Source organism: Lontra canadensis, unplaced genomic scaffold (genome assembly GCF_010015895.1).
Source record: "Lontra canadensis isolate GAN:19392208 unplaced genomic scaffold, GSC_riverotter_1.0 scaffold8, whole genome shotgun sequence".
Lineage (NCBI taxonomy): Eukaryota > Metazoa > Chordata > Mammalia > Carnivora > Mustelidae > Lontra > Lontra canadensis.
This window is the reverse complement of record NW_022631002.1, coordinates 33,808,323-33,820,434: the sequence shown is the minus strand read 5'-3', so window position 1 is coordinate 33,820,434 and position 12,112 is coordinate 33,808,323.

Below are 12,112 nucleotides of genomic sequence, written 5' to 3'. Positions count from 1 at the left end.
TATTGTGTTGCTTTTATAATTAAAAACAATAAAGACAATGAAAAGTATTTAGGGACATAATCTGTGAGTTCTAGATGCCACTGAGTTAGAAACCCTAGGCAAGTAATTCAACCTTTCTGGCCTTAGTTTGCTCATCTATAATAAGAGACCTCTGTTCCAGGGTGGTTGTGAAAATGAGTGAGATTCACTCAAAAAATGTGAAACATTTAGGACAGCACCTGGCTGGGGTAGACAGAAAGCAACAGAAAGGGGTTGGGGGATGGGCATGGAGGCAGACAGAATAACGGCTCCCCAAACACCCACAAGTGAATCTGCAGAACCCTGACTGTGTCCCCTTCAGGACAAAAGGGACTCTGCATGTAGGGGTTGAGTTGAGGATCTTGAGATGAAATTCTCCTGCACTGTCCCAGTGGATCCAGTATAGTCATAAGGGTCTTTGAACAGGAAAGCGGCAAGCAGAAGAGTGAGAGAGAAGGACATGTGAGGACAGAAGCAGAGATCAGGGTTGTGCTGGGAAAGAGCCCGGAGCCAGGAAATGCCAGGTGGCCTCCAGAAAGCTGAAAAGGCAGTAGAACAGATTCTCCCCTGGAGCCTCCAGAAGGAACCAGCCCTGCCGACCCCTTGGCGTGAGCCCAGAGAAACTGATTTTAGACTTTTGACCTCCAAAACCGGAATAAGATCCATTTGTGTTGTTTGAAGCCATTGACTTTACAGTAATTTGCTACAACAGCACGAGGAAGCTCGTACAGACCCAAAAGGAAGTGTAAGCCCTCAGTCAATAAAGATGGAAAGAGAAGTGAGAGCCCACGGAGGACGACGCCCTTTCAAACATCACAGAACATCTGGAAACAAAGCAAAAAATGTCCCTGGGCCAATCTGCCAACAAAGTGAAGGCAGAAGAATGTCTGCCTGGTTTAGTCATGTTGAAATGGAAGAGGCCATCAAAGCTGCGTGTTTGCATGCATAGCCTTTTTGGCCCTCGAGAAAGAGCAAATGCCTGTCTGCTAATATTTTAGTGAGACTGGCCCCCCACATCTGAACAATTGATTCTTCATAACTGTCTCTTTGGTGGTCAATAAGAAATAGCTTCTTGCAGTTCCTCTCTTAATCAACAGAAACGCTGATAAACCCAGCTGACTTTCCAGCATGTGAGATGTGCGTTCATAGACACATTTCTCCTCTTTCTTGTTCTTTCTTTTAATAAAAATGTGGCTCTCAAAGACACCCAGAGAAGAGCACCCAGGCTTACAACATCACCGCTTTAATGAGCCAAGAATTCTATTTTTTCCCTATTACACAGAACAATAATTCTTAACAGCTTAAACTTTCAAAGCACTTCACAGGCATTTAATTAATCCTCTCCACTGCCAAAGAGAAGGAAACTGATATTCATAGTATCTCATCCTGACACCCTTTAATTTGGCAAGACTTCCGCTGGCTTTGAAAAAGTGTCTGTACCACGAAGGTTATTTGGGCCACTGTTGCTTAATCGGTCCTTCTTACCTAATGAAACCTGCTAATCGGAGCGGTTTAAATTGCCATCTCATCAGGGCTAGATGGGGCAGGGGTGGGGGCTGCTCGGAACCTGGAAGAGAAATGGCAGTGATTCCCTCAGAGAAATGACAAAGCTCATCTGTGCCGAACCTGCGAGATGGGGCTCGTGATTAAGGCCGATTGCCATTTGCTTCAGAGCCTGATTCACTCCGTAGAACTGGGGCACGATGTGTATCGTGAGGCCCTTCTCAGACCTCTCTTGAGGCCCAGAGGGAACCAGCGGCTGAATTTCACTGTGTTCTTTGCTCAGCCTCTGGGATGCGTGGAAAGCCCCAGGAAGCCCTACTTTTCTCTCTGTTCAGGCCCGCTTCCTGCCAAAGGTGTCACGAATATAGACCAGCCATGCCACCTCGCAGACCAAACCAGACTCCGCCAGTTCCGTGGCCCCCAGGCCTTTCCCCTCCTCAGCCTCCCACCAGGCCTGCTCCATTTACTACATTTTGGACTAGCTGATCTCTTGCACTCCATTACGTCAGTGATGCAGGGGCCAGAATAATGTCAAAGCCTATTTTCAATTCAAGGAAACAAAATTCAAGGGATGCTGAGTGCCTGCTGTGTGCCATGCATTGTGGGATCCTGGCTAGATAAGGTCCTAAGACCTCAAGAACCTTGACTTTAAGGAAAATAAATAGCCAAATAACTATAATACAATAATGGAGGTGCCAACAAGCTATTCCTGAGAGAAAAGGGCATGAAGAGAAGGAATAGAGAAGGGGAAATAGCATTTGTGGGGATGGGGAGGAATCAGCATCAGGTTTTTGACTGGGCTGGTCTTTAACGTGGCCCTTCAAGGATGTGATCTTAATAAGCATAATGGGAAAGTATCATAAGATACAAATATATCTATGGTCTTTGTCCCTGACAGAAGCACCTGTGTTCCAGACCCTTCCATTCCTCACCCTATGTACCTCTCCATCTGGTTGTTCTTTTGTATCCTTTATAATATCCTTTATAATAAGCTGGGAACAGTAAGTACAGCAATTTCCTGAGTTCTATGAGCCATTTGAGTAAGTTGTTGAACCTGAAAAGAGGGGTTCTGGGAACCCCCTACTTTGCAAACAAGTCAGATAGAAGTGTGGGTACCTTGGCACCCATTTCTTGCAACTGATATCTGAATTGAGGGCATTCTTGTAGGACTGAGCCCTTAAACCTATGGAGTCTGATGCTGGCTCCAGGTACTTAGTGTCAGCATTGAATGAACTGTAGGACATTCAGTCGGTGTCTGGAGAGCTGAACTGGTTGTTGGTGTGGAAAAATCCCACACGTTTGGTGTCTGAAGTATTGTCAGTAAAAACAACTCAGAGGGGATATTCCAGACCAAGCGACTGGGAAATGTGCAGGGTGTGGGGTTGGTGGTGGGGGAACAGAAGCCTAGTTTGGCTAGGCCCTCAAAGAGCTACATCTGGGTAGCAAGGCTGAACCAGAATGTTCAGGTTTATGGACAATAAACACGTATTGATGTGTTGCACCAATTTATTCTTGTACCACTGTCAGAATATTCTCCAGATCCACGTAGCATCCGTATTCTTCTTTACTTCACATAATTCTTAAATCAATTCACTGTCACGTAAATTTTTTAAGATTTTATTTCTAATTAATGTCGATACCCAATATGGGGGTCGAACTCACAACCCCAAGTTCAAGAGTCACATGCTTTATAGACATTTACCTATGTAAATGTAATGAACGCTCTGTATCAGGGGTCAGCAAGTGTCCCCACAGACCAGATCTATCCCATCATCTGTTTTTGTATAGCCCACCAGCCAAGAATAGTTTTTAAATTTTTAAATGGTTAGGGGAAAAAAATCGAAAGAAGAATATTACCTGACAAGTAAAAACTATATGAAATCCAAATTTTAGTGCCCATTGATAAAGTTTTTCTTCAGACAGAGCCATACCCATTTATTCACTTGTGGTCTATGGTTGCCTTTGTGCTATAATAGCTATAATATAGCTTTGTGCTATAAAATTGAATAGTTGTGACATAAACCATATGTGACTCCCCTAGTCTAAAATATTTACTATCTCGCCCTGTATGAAAAATGTTTGCCAACCTCAGATATAGAGTAAATGCATTAACATATATAGTTGGAAGTCTCAACTATAAATGAAAAGCAATGGGAACAAATCTTTTTTTTTTTTTTAAAGATTTTATTTATTTATTTGACAGAGAGCACATGTAGGCAGAGCAGCAGGCAGAGGGAGAGGGAGAAGCAGGCTCTCCACTGAGCAGGACTTGAGCTCGATGCAGGACTTGATCCCAGGACCCTGGGATTATGACCTGAGCCGAAGACAGTAGCTTAACTTACTGAGCCACCCAGGTGCCCCGGAACAAACTATTTTAAAATAAAAATAACACCAGCAGTACACACTCAAGTAATGCCTTGGGAAAACAGTGATTTGCTGAGCACCTGCTCTGAGACAGGCACTTTTTGCTATGCACATTTATATGGGCTGATAACAGCTACAATGCAGCCCATGATTTAAGATGAACCCAGCTAAGTACTTTACATATACATATTATTTCATTTAATCATCAAGACACTTCAATGGAAACCATGCTGTTTCCCTTTTGGAGATGAGAAAACAGGCTCACAGAGGTGAAACAACTTGCCCAGGGTCACAGCCACAGTGACACATGCAAGATTTCATCTCAGGTCTTGGGATTTCAAGCCTATTACAGGTTTAACATCAAAGCCCATAACTTCACATACCGTGAGACCAGCAATGCTAAGCTGGAGAGTCCATTCCTTTGTAAGCAAGAGGAGCCCTTGAAAGTTTCTGAGCAGGGAGGGTAAGATATTCAGAGTCCCTGGTATACTAGCATGGTCTGGGCATGCTGAGCAGGAAGGACTGGACTGGGTACCCCGGAGACAGATCAATTTGTAGGTTCTTATAGTCACTTAGTGATGCTGCGGTGGGGGTAAAATCCAAAGGGCTTAGTGGCGAACTGGACATTTGAAGTGAGAGAGAGAGAGAGAGGTCAGAGTACCCCAGGTTTTGACTATCAGTGATTGGGGGAGGATGAGCAGAGGGCAGGAGGGGGCTCTAAATGTAGACAGGAGCTAAATGCAAGCTGAGTGGCCGGTGAGGTGTCCAGTTGGAGAAATGCAGCAAACAGGAGGAAATTTGAGAATGGAACCTGAGGGAGTAGTATGCTTGGGGTATCATCTTCCTAGAGGAGATGGTTAAAATCATGGGAGCCAATGAGCTGTTCAGGGCAAGAGGATAGATGTGTGTTTTCCAACAAAGGGGGAGGAAAGGCAGTTGGCTCAGTCGATTAAGCGACAAATTCTTGGTTTTGGCTCAGGTCATGATCTCAGGGGTGTGAGAGGGAGTCCTGCATCAGGTTCCACAGTCAGCATGGAGTCTGTTTGACATTCTCTCTCTCTCTCTCCCCCTCTGCCTACCTCCTCCATTCTCTCTCTCAAATAAACAAATCTTTTAAAAAGAAAAGGCATTTGTTTTCCTTCTTGTCCTCTTTTTTGGATCACTTGCTCTAGGGGCTCCGGTCACTCTGACATGAGAACACTCAAGTGACCCTCTGGAGAAGTCCACCTGCTGAGCAGTCAAGGCCTCTCCCCAACAGCCAGCAAGGAACTGGCATCTCTAGCCAACAGCTTTGTGAGTGAGCCGTCAGGGGACGGCAGCTCAGGACCACGGGCTGACGGCAACCTCCAAGAGATCCTGAATCAGAACCACCCAGCGAAGCCACTCCCAGATTCCTGACCCACAGAAACTGGTTAATAAACCAGGTGTGCTGTTCCAAGCTGCTAAGTTTGGGGTAACTTGAGAGACACCCATAGATAATTAATAAAGCAAGCAATAGGAGCCTCTTGGCCAGGAATCACTAGGGTTTCCTCCTTTCCTAGAGTATCTTAGAAATGTAAAACCTTAAGAGGCCTCAGGGACTCCTATCCCAGTTCTCCGGAGTGGGGGCGGAAGGCTTGGTGGCAGAGTTTCCATAAAGACCCATGCTTCCAACTTCCCCAAGTGAAGTGAAACACCTCTGCCCAGCTGCAAGGCTCTACCTCCTCAGTGCCTCTGCCCATCTGCTTATCCAACAAATATTAAGCACCTACTTCATCTGGGCGCCGGCTAAACAACATTGAGCAAGACAGACCTGTTCTCTGGAGTTTACATTTTAATGGGGAAAGGCGGTGATGATACAAGCAAGCACATAAATAATGGCAGACAGCATTAAACAAGGTGACGGGGAGACTCCTGGGATGGGGGGCAGGGCATGAGTAAGGCTAGGGAGCCAACAATAGGCCTGCCCCCATCATGGTAGGAGCCAGACTGTGAGCACAGATGGAGGCCCCAGACATATGCCTAAGTACTTAGAAGTATAAATCAAGCTAACAGATTATGGGTCCAAATATGTTCTACTATCCTATGTAAAAAATATGCCCTCGTAAAGACCTGGAATACCAGTTCTGAATTTAAAATCTGCAGACTAACCAGGGTCCCACATTGGGGCAAAGCAGCACAGAGTCGGCCAGCTTGACCTTTAGCACTCCTCCTGACCTCCTTCTCTCCTCACCCATCCCCCACCCCACTCTGCCTCACATCAAGGGGCCTTCCATGTGCCTATGCGGACACTGTAGCCCACAATCCCAGCTCTGCCTGTGCTCTCCCCCCAAATACATGCCTGAGCCGGTGTTCACTCGAGTGTTTGTCTACCCGCGGGAGGGCAGGAAGGGGGAGGAGGAGGACAAAGCCTTAGGACTAGTCCCAGGGCTGTTGAACAGGGATTCCAAGGTTCCATTTGCTGAAGTATGGTACCGAAGGGGGCTCTAGGTGGGCACCTTTCCATGGCCCCGAACACGCCTCACACCTGAGGGGCATGGCCAGAGAAGGGGCCAAAGCCTATTACAGGTAGTGCATCATTTTCCTCCTGCTGCTGGAACAACCGCAAACTTAGTGGCTGAAAACAACACAAATTTATTGTCTTGAGGTTCTGTAGGTCAGATGTCAGGTAGGATCTCACAGGATTAAAATTAAGGTGCTAGGGGTGCCTGGGTGGCTCAGTGGGTTAAGCCTCTGCCTTCTGCTCAGGTCATGATTCCAGGGTCCTGGGATCAAGCCCCACATCGGGCTCTCTGCTCGGCAGGGAGCCTGCTTCCCCCTCCCCCTCTGCCTGCCTCTCTGCCTACTTGTGATTTCTCTCTCTGTCAATAAATAAATAAAACTTAAAAAAAAAATCAAGGTGCTGGCTGGCTATATACCTTTCTGGAGGTTCTAGGAGAAAATCCATTTCCTTGCTCGTTCAGGTTCTTGGCAGCATTCACTCCCTTGCCATTAAAGGACCGAGATCCCCACTTCCTTGCTGTCTGGCAGCTGAGGTTCATTCCTACCTTCTCTGTGTTCCTGACCCATCACAGAATCATAGCCAAGTCAGATTGTTAGCATTGGCAGATGACTTTAAGGACCCTGGGCCTCACTGCCCCCAGATAGAGACCCCACTTTAACAGCTTAGAAACACCCAAGTGCTCCTAACTCCCAGTTGATATTTCTTTCCCCTATACCTCGTCACATTCTGTATCAGAAAAGCCACCTCTCTGCCAATCCACCTCCTCACATCTTTCAAGCGCCAATCCAGAGTGCCCTTTCTGGAAGCTCTTCCCAGCTGTGTGGTGACTGGTCTTATGCTATGTCCCCTTTAGGCAGGCAGTGGGGACACAATTTGGCCAGCATCCCCTCATTTGTGTTCTCTGTTAGATGTTTGCATGTCTTATTCCCATCACTAAACCACGCATACGTTGTGACTTCTCTGGGTTTCCCCGCCGGAGACAGCAGAGGTGACTGAAAACTTTCTGTGAAGGAACGCTGGAAGGCAGGTATGTTGGAAAACGGAAGGAGATAGGCCCTCACTTCAGAGTCCTGATGGTAATTTCAGACTGACTGGTGCTGCGCCTGTCCCTGTGTGGTCTGTGCAGGGTTGTGAGGAGGTCATCTACGTGCCCAGGACTATGCCAGGATGCAAACTTTCTGGCACCTTCGCACATAACTTTGGAGGTCATTTTGTTTTGGGAAACTCTCTAAGAATGTCTCCATTTTCGGTTCCCTTTGAGTTCACACTTTCTTAGACTCTCTGAAGGGAAATTACAGGTTGATAACAGACTGTGAATATAAAATCAGAGATCATTGTATTAGGGTTATCTTTAAGATTCTTCCAAAATTTAAAAGGCTCCAATTTATAGATAATTCCTGGAGCCCCTCTTGCTAGCTAAACATGACAACCAAAATCATTTTCTAAACATAGAAAGAAAAAAATATTGGGCTCCTCTACCCAGTTTGGTTCCCTCCTCTAAGTAATAATGCAAACTTTTCCTGTCCCCCACAACCTGATAGAATAAGAGTTAGTGGAAAGCACAAAATATTTACGTGAAAATTTGGGGGAGTGTTCAATCTCCCATGAGTTGTTAAATTTGGGACCCAGGAAAGTGAGGTATTCAATACGTGAGGAACTGAGCTTTTGCGACTGAACTTGGATACTTGGTACCGGGTGGGGAGGGGGGACAGGGAGAATTGTCAGGTTTCCAGATGTCCTTTGCCAGCCCGATAAGTATTGTAAGACCTAAAGGGAGCAGCCAGGCTGAGACATGAAGCAAAAGGCCAGGGTGAGTAAACACCTTGCTCAGCAGCTTCCAAATACTACTTTTGAGGTGTTTTTTGTTTTTTGTTTTTTTTTTTTTTAGCATTTCTTTCTTTTCTTTTCTTTTCTTTTTTTTTTAAAGTAATCTCTACACACAATGTGGGGCCTGAACTTAGAACTCTGAGATCAAGAGTCACACGCTCCACAGACTGAGTCAGCCAGGTGCTCCAATTTTTTGTGATTTTTTTTTTTTAAACTATGTTAACTACAGTGTGTTTTTTTGTTTTTGTTTTTGTTTTGTTTTGTTTTGTTTTGTTTTGGAGAAAGTATAAGATATGAGTGCTCACATTTTTTTCCCCCTGGGCATGAAGGAACAAGGCAGGACATTATCCATCTGGCACCCTTCAGGGCTTCATTGTTACAGCAACAGGGATGGGCAAGCATAGATTTCCTAACACGGACGGCCTCAGATTCAATGTAAGGATGAGCATTTGTGAAGCCCAGGTAGTGAAAGGAGAGAGCAAATAAATACTGTCCGCTCCTGCACCCTGGCCAGGCCTGTACAAAGGAGTCCATTAAACCAATTGACACAGGCCCTGCTGGAGAGCTGGGTTAGGTTTCCCCCCTGGCTGGGGATCTCAGATAGCCTCCCTTCACTCAGGGGACCCATGGAGGTGCAACAGCAAAGTAAAGGCCAGGAGGCTGGGAAAGACCCTGCAGCCTGGCCCCCTGAGACTTCAGGTCTCCCCATCTGTGAAGTGAAGGTGTTGGTCTAGAAACTTCTGCAGCTCTAATTCTGTGTGGAGAGGCAAATCATTGCCAAAAAACCCCAAAAAACAAAAACAAAAACAAAAAAAGCACTCAGAAGACTTAATATGTATTGGATAGCTTACCCTGTTCAGCTGCTTCTTATTAACTCGCCTAAACCTCACAACTCAAGTAGAATTTGTCCATTTTATCCACTGTCTCTCCCATTTTATAAATGAGGAAATGAGGTTTGGGAAATGTAACTTGCCCAACTGGGGTCCCTAGAGTTAGGCAGGCATACACCAGCCTTCACTCTGAGTTCTGTCTGGGTCCAAAGTCCATTTCTTTACACCACTCTGCTCCCTATCACCTTTTATTTCTTTACTACTTTCTATTATGTGTCACCAGGCCTGGCAAACCTGCTAGAACTCACAGGTGAAGCCATTCTGCCCTCTCGGGAGGCCCTCAGAGTCTGGGCTTTGTTCTTCTGCAGACTTTGCTCTCCAACAACCTTGATCTCCGGGCCACTGCATCTCTTGACCCTCCTGAAAACATGGGTTGAACCCCACGTTGGGCCAGACACTGTGTTGAACTGTTCACATGCTGCCATGACCCTTGTTACAACCCAATGATATAGGTGTCATGGTCATCCCCACTTTGCAGAACACAGAACAGACCTCGAGAGGTTAAGTAACTGGTCAGGTGGAGATAGGAACCCCATGATCTCATCTATTAGGCTACAGAGCTGCCCTTTGATGAAACAAAAGGGTCAGGCCCCTAGGGCTGTGCATGTGCCATAACCCAGATAAGATCAGTTATTCGAAAGCCCACAGTCCAGGAGTGGAGAATTTGATGTCAGTTCAACTCCTTCTGTTCTAGTTATTTTCTGAATGCCCATTCTGCAAGCACAAGGGACACCATCCGCTTTCAGGCAGAGGCCACAGCTTTCTATCAATCCATGAGGACTCACTGGAAACTAGTTTTTTTTGTTTTTGTCTACATGGGCTCCACGTCCACTCACAACCCTGAGATCAAGACCTGAGCTGAGATCAAGAGTCAGACACTTAACCAACTGAGCCACCGGGGAGCCCTGGAAACTAGGTTTTTTAACTAACTTTGACTGAATGTTCCCATTACTCACATGGATGATCCAGAGTCTTGAGCTCTAGAATGAGGAGATGTCCCTTTGAACAGCTGTATTTCCAAGTGGCTTCTCCCCACTCTAGAATCAAATCCATACCCCTGCCCTGAGTGATCTGGTTCTTGCTTACCTCTCTTTCCCTTGGTTTTCACATGACTGAATAAATGGGGCATCAGCTTTTCTCATGCCTTCAAAGAGCCCTTTTATTTATTGGTTAATTTATTTTATGACCACCCTAGTCTTCCCTACCAAGGAGCACCCAGTAAATATATTGATTTATTTGCATTTGCTGCCATTTATTGGTTCCGATTCTTGTTGATTTACCTAAAGCATCAGCAGAAGTAGAACCCAACTTTTTGGAGACAATTTTTCGCGGATCTTTTAAATAGAACAACGCCATGCTTGCCTTTGCTCTGGACTGTTTTCAAGGATGTTGTCGGTGTAGTAAACAATAGCCTTTGAAGATAGAGACAGTACAAAGAGCACGTCTGCTGACAGCCTTGGAAGGCAGGGATAGTGGCTCGCTCTGAAGATAGAGGTAATAGGCTTGTTGCCTATTATAAAAGATGTGGGTTCCCATACATGCAGCAGGGCAACCTGCTGTGAATGCATGGGTCACCTGGTCCTCTCCACATCACCCCCTGGGAACAGGGCTCAGGGAAAAGATACAGACACTGCTCATAGAAGAGCCACTGCTGTTGCTGTGAGGAATAAAGTCCTTTGTCTCTGACCCAGGAGTCTCATGTCTGCTGCCAACATTCATGAAACCAGGCAGGCTAACTCATTGGCTTGAAGGAAGGGAAAGACCCAAAACTTTCCCAGGTCTTGACACCCACAGCCAAGTTTGCTGCTGGTGATGCAGCTTTGCTACACTTATGCTCCAGCCCAGCACAGAATTCCAGCACCCTGAAGTCAATGATATTTCTGGGTTATAAAATTGCCAAGGAATTTATATAGAAGCTATTTATTTAGACATGTATTTATAACACTCTAAGGGAACCTCATAAGCATTGTGGTGTTTATAAGCTTTGCAATATCAAGATGTTGCCACTTTTGCAACATCACCAGAATGAAGGAGGAAAAAGCATGAAGCTTATTGTGTGCCTTACATGATCTTTTTGTGACTTTGTGTTGGCTGACCTCACTACTCTCTGTTCATGGCACTGAAAGGCACTGTGGCTTCCCATCCATGATCCTGAGTAAACTGAGGTAGGGCAGGGGACCTTTCCCACGTTGCATACTTGCATATTGTTATAATTTCTTACAATTAGCTATATGACTTTATAATTAAAAAGATTTTAGATACTAAAAATAAAATACAATTCATTATAATGGTAAAAGTAAGTTCCAGCGTCAAATAAAAAGCAAGAAAAATTTCAGAGCCTGTCATTTTGGATATTAGTCCTCTTTCATCCCCTATTTTATTTTATTTATTTTCTAAAGATTTATCTATTTATTTGAGAGAGTGAGAGAGAGAATCTCAAGCAGACTCTGCTCTGAGCATATGGCCCAATGCGGGGCTGATCCCATGACCCTGAGATCACCACCCTAAGACCACCACCCTAAGATTATGACAGAGCTAAAACCAAGAGTCAGGCACCTACCCAACTCTACCAACCAGGTGCCCCCTCCCTTATTTTATAAAGAGATTATTTTCTTTGTTTTGTGTAGGGGTGGCATGGGAGGAGGGCAATAATCAGACTGAAATAGAGCAAAGAGAAGTTCTCCAAAACTTAATTCTTAAAACTTAAAAAGTTTTGTTATATATATATGTCCCCACATGTATATAGTTTTCCTACCTGAACTTAGCTCAGTGGTGAGTAGAAAACTGTGTGAGCTCCTGTTTCCTACCCTAAAGGAATTTACCGTGTTATGAGGGAGCTACCTCGTGCACAAGTAATGTAAATAAAAGCAAAGATGAGGCATGCCTAGAAGAGACAGGAATGCAGGGTAGGGGGTACACCTCCACAAAAACAGCAACATTTAACGTGGACCAAGTAGCCAAGAGAAGCTGGGAGTGGAGACAAGCCCCTGGAGGGGCTGCTCATGCTTGAGGGGTACATCGGGTGGGT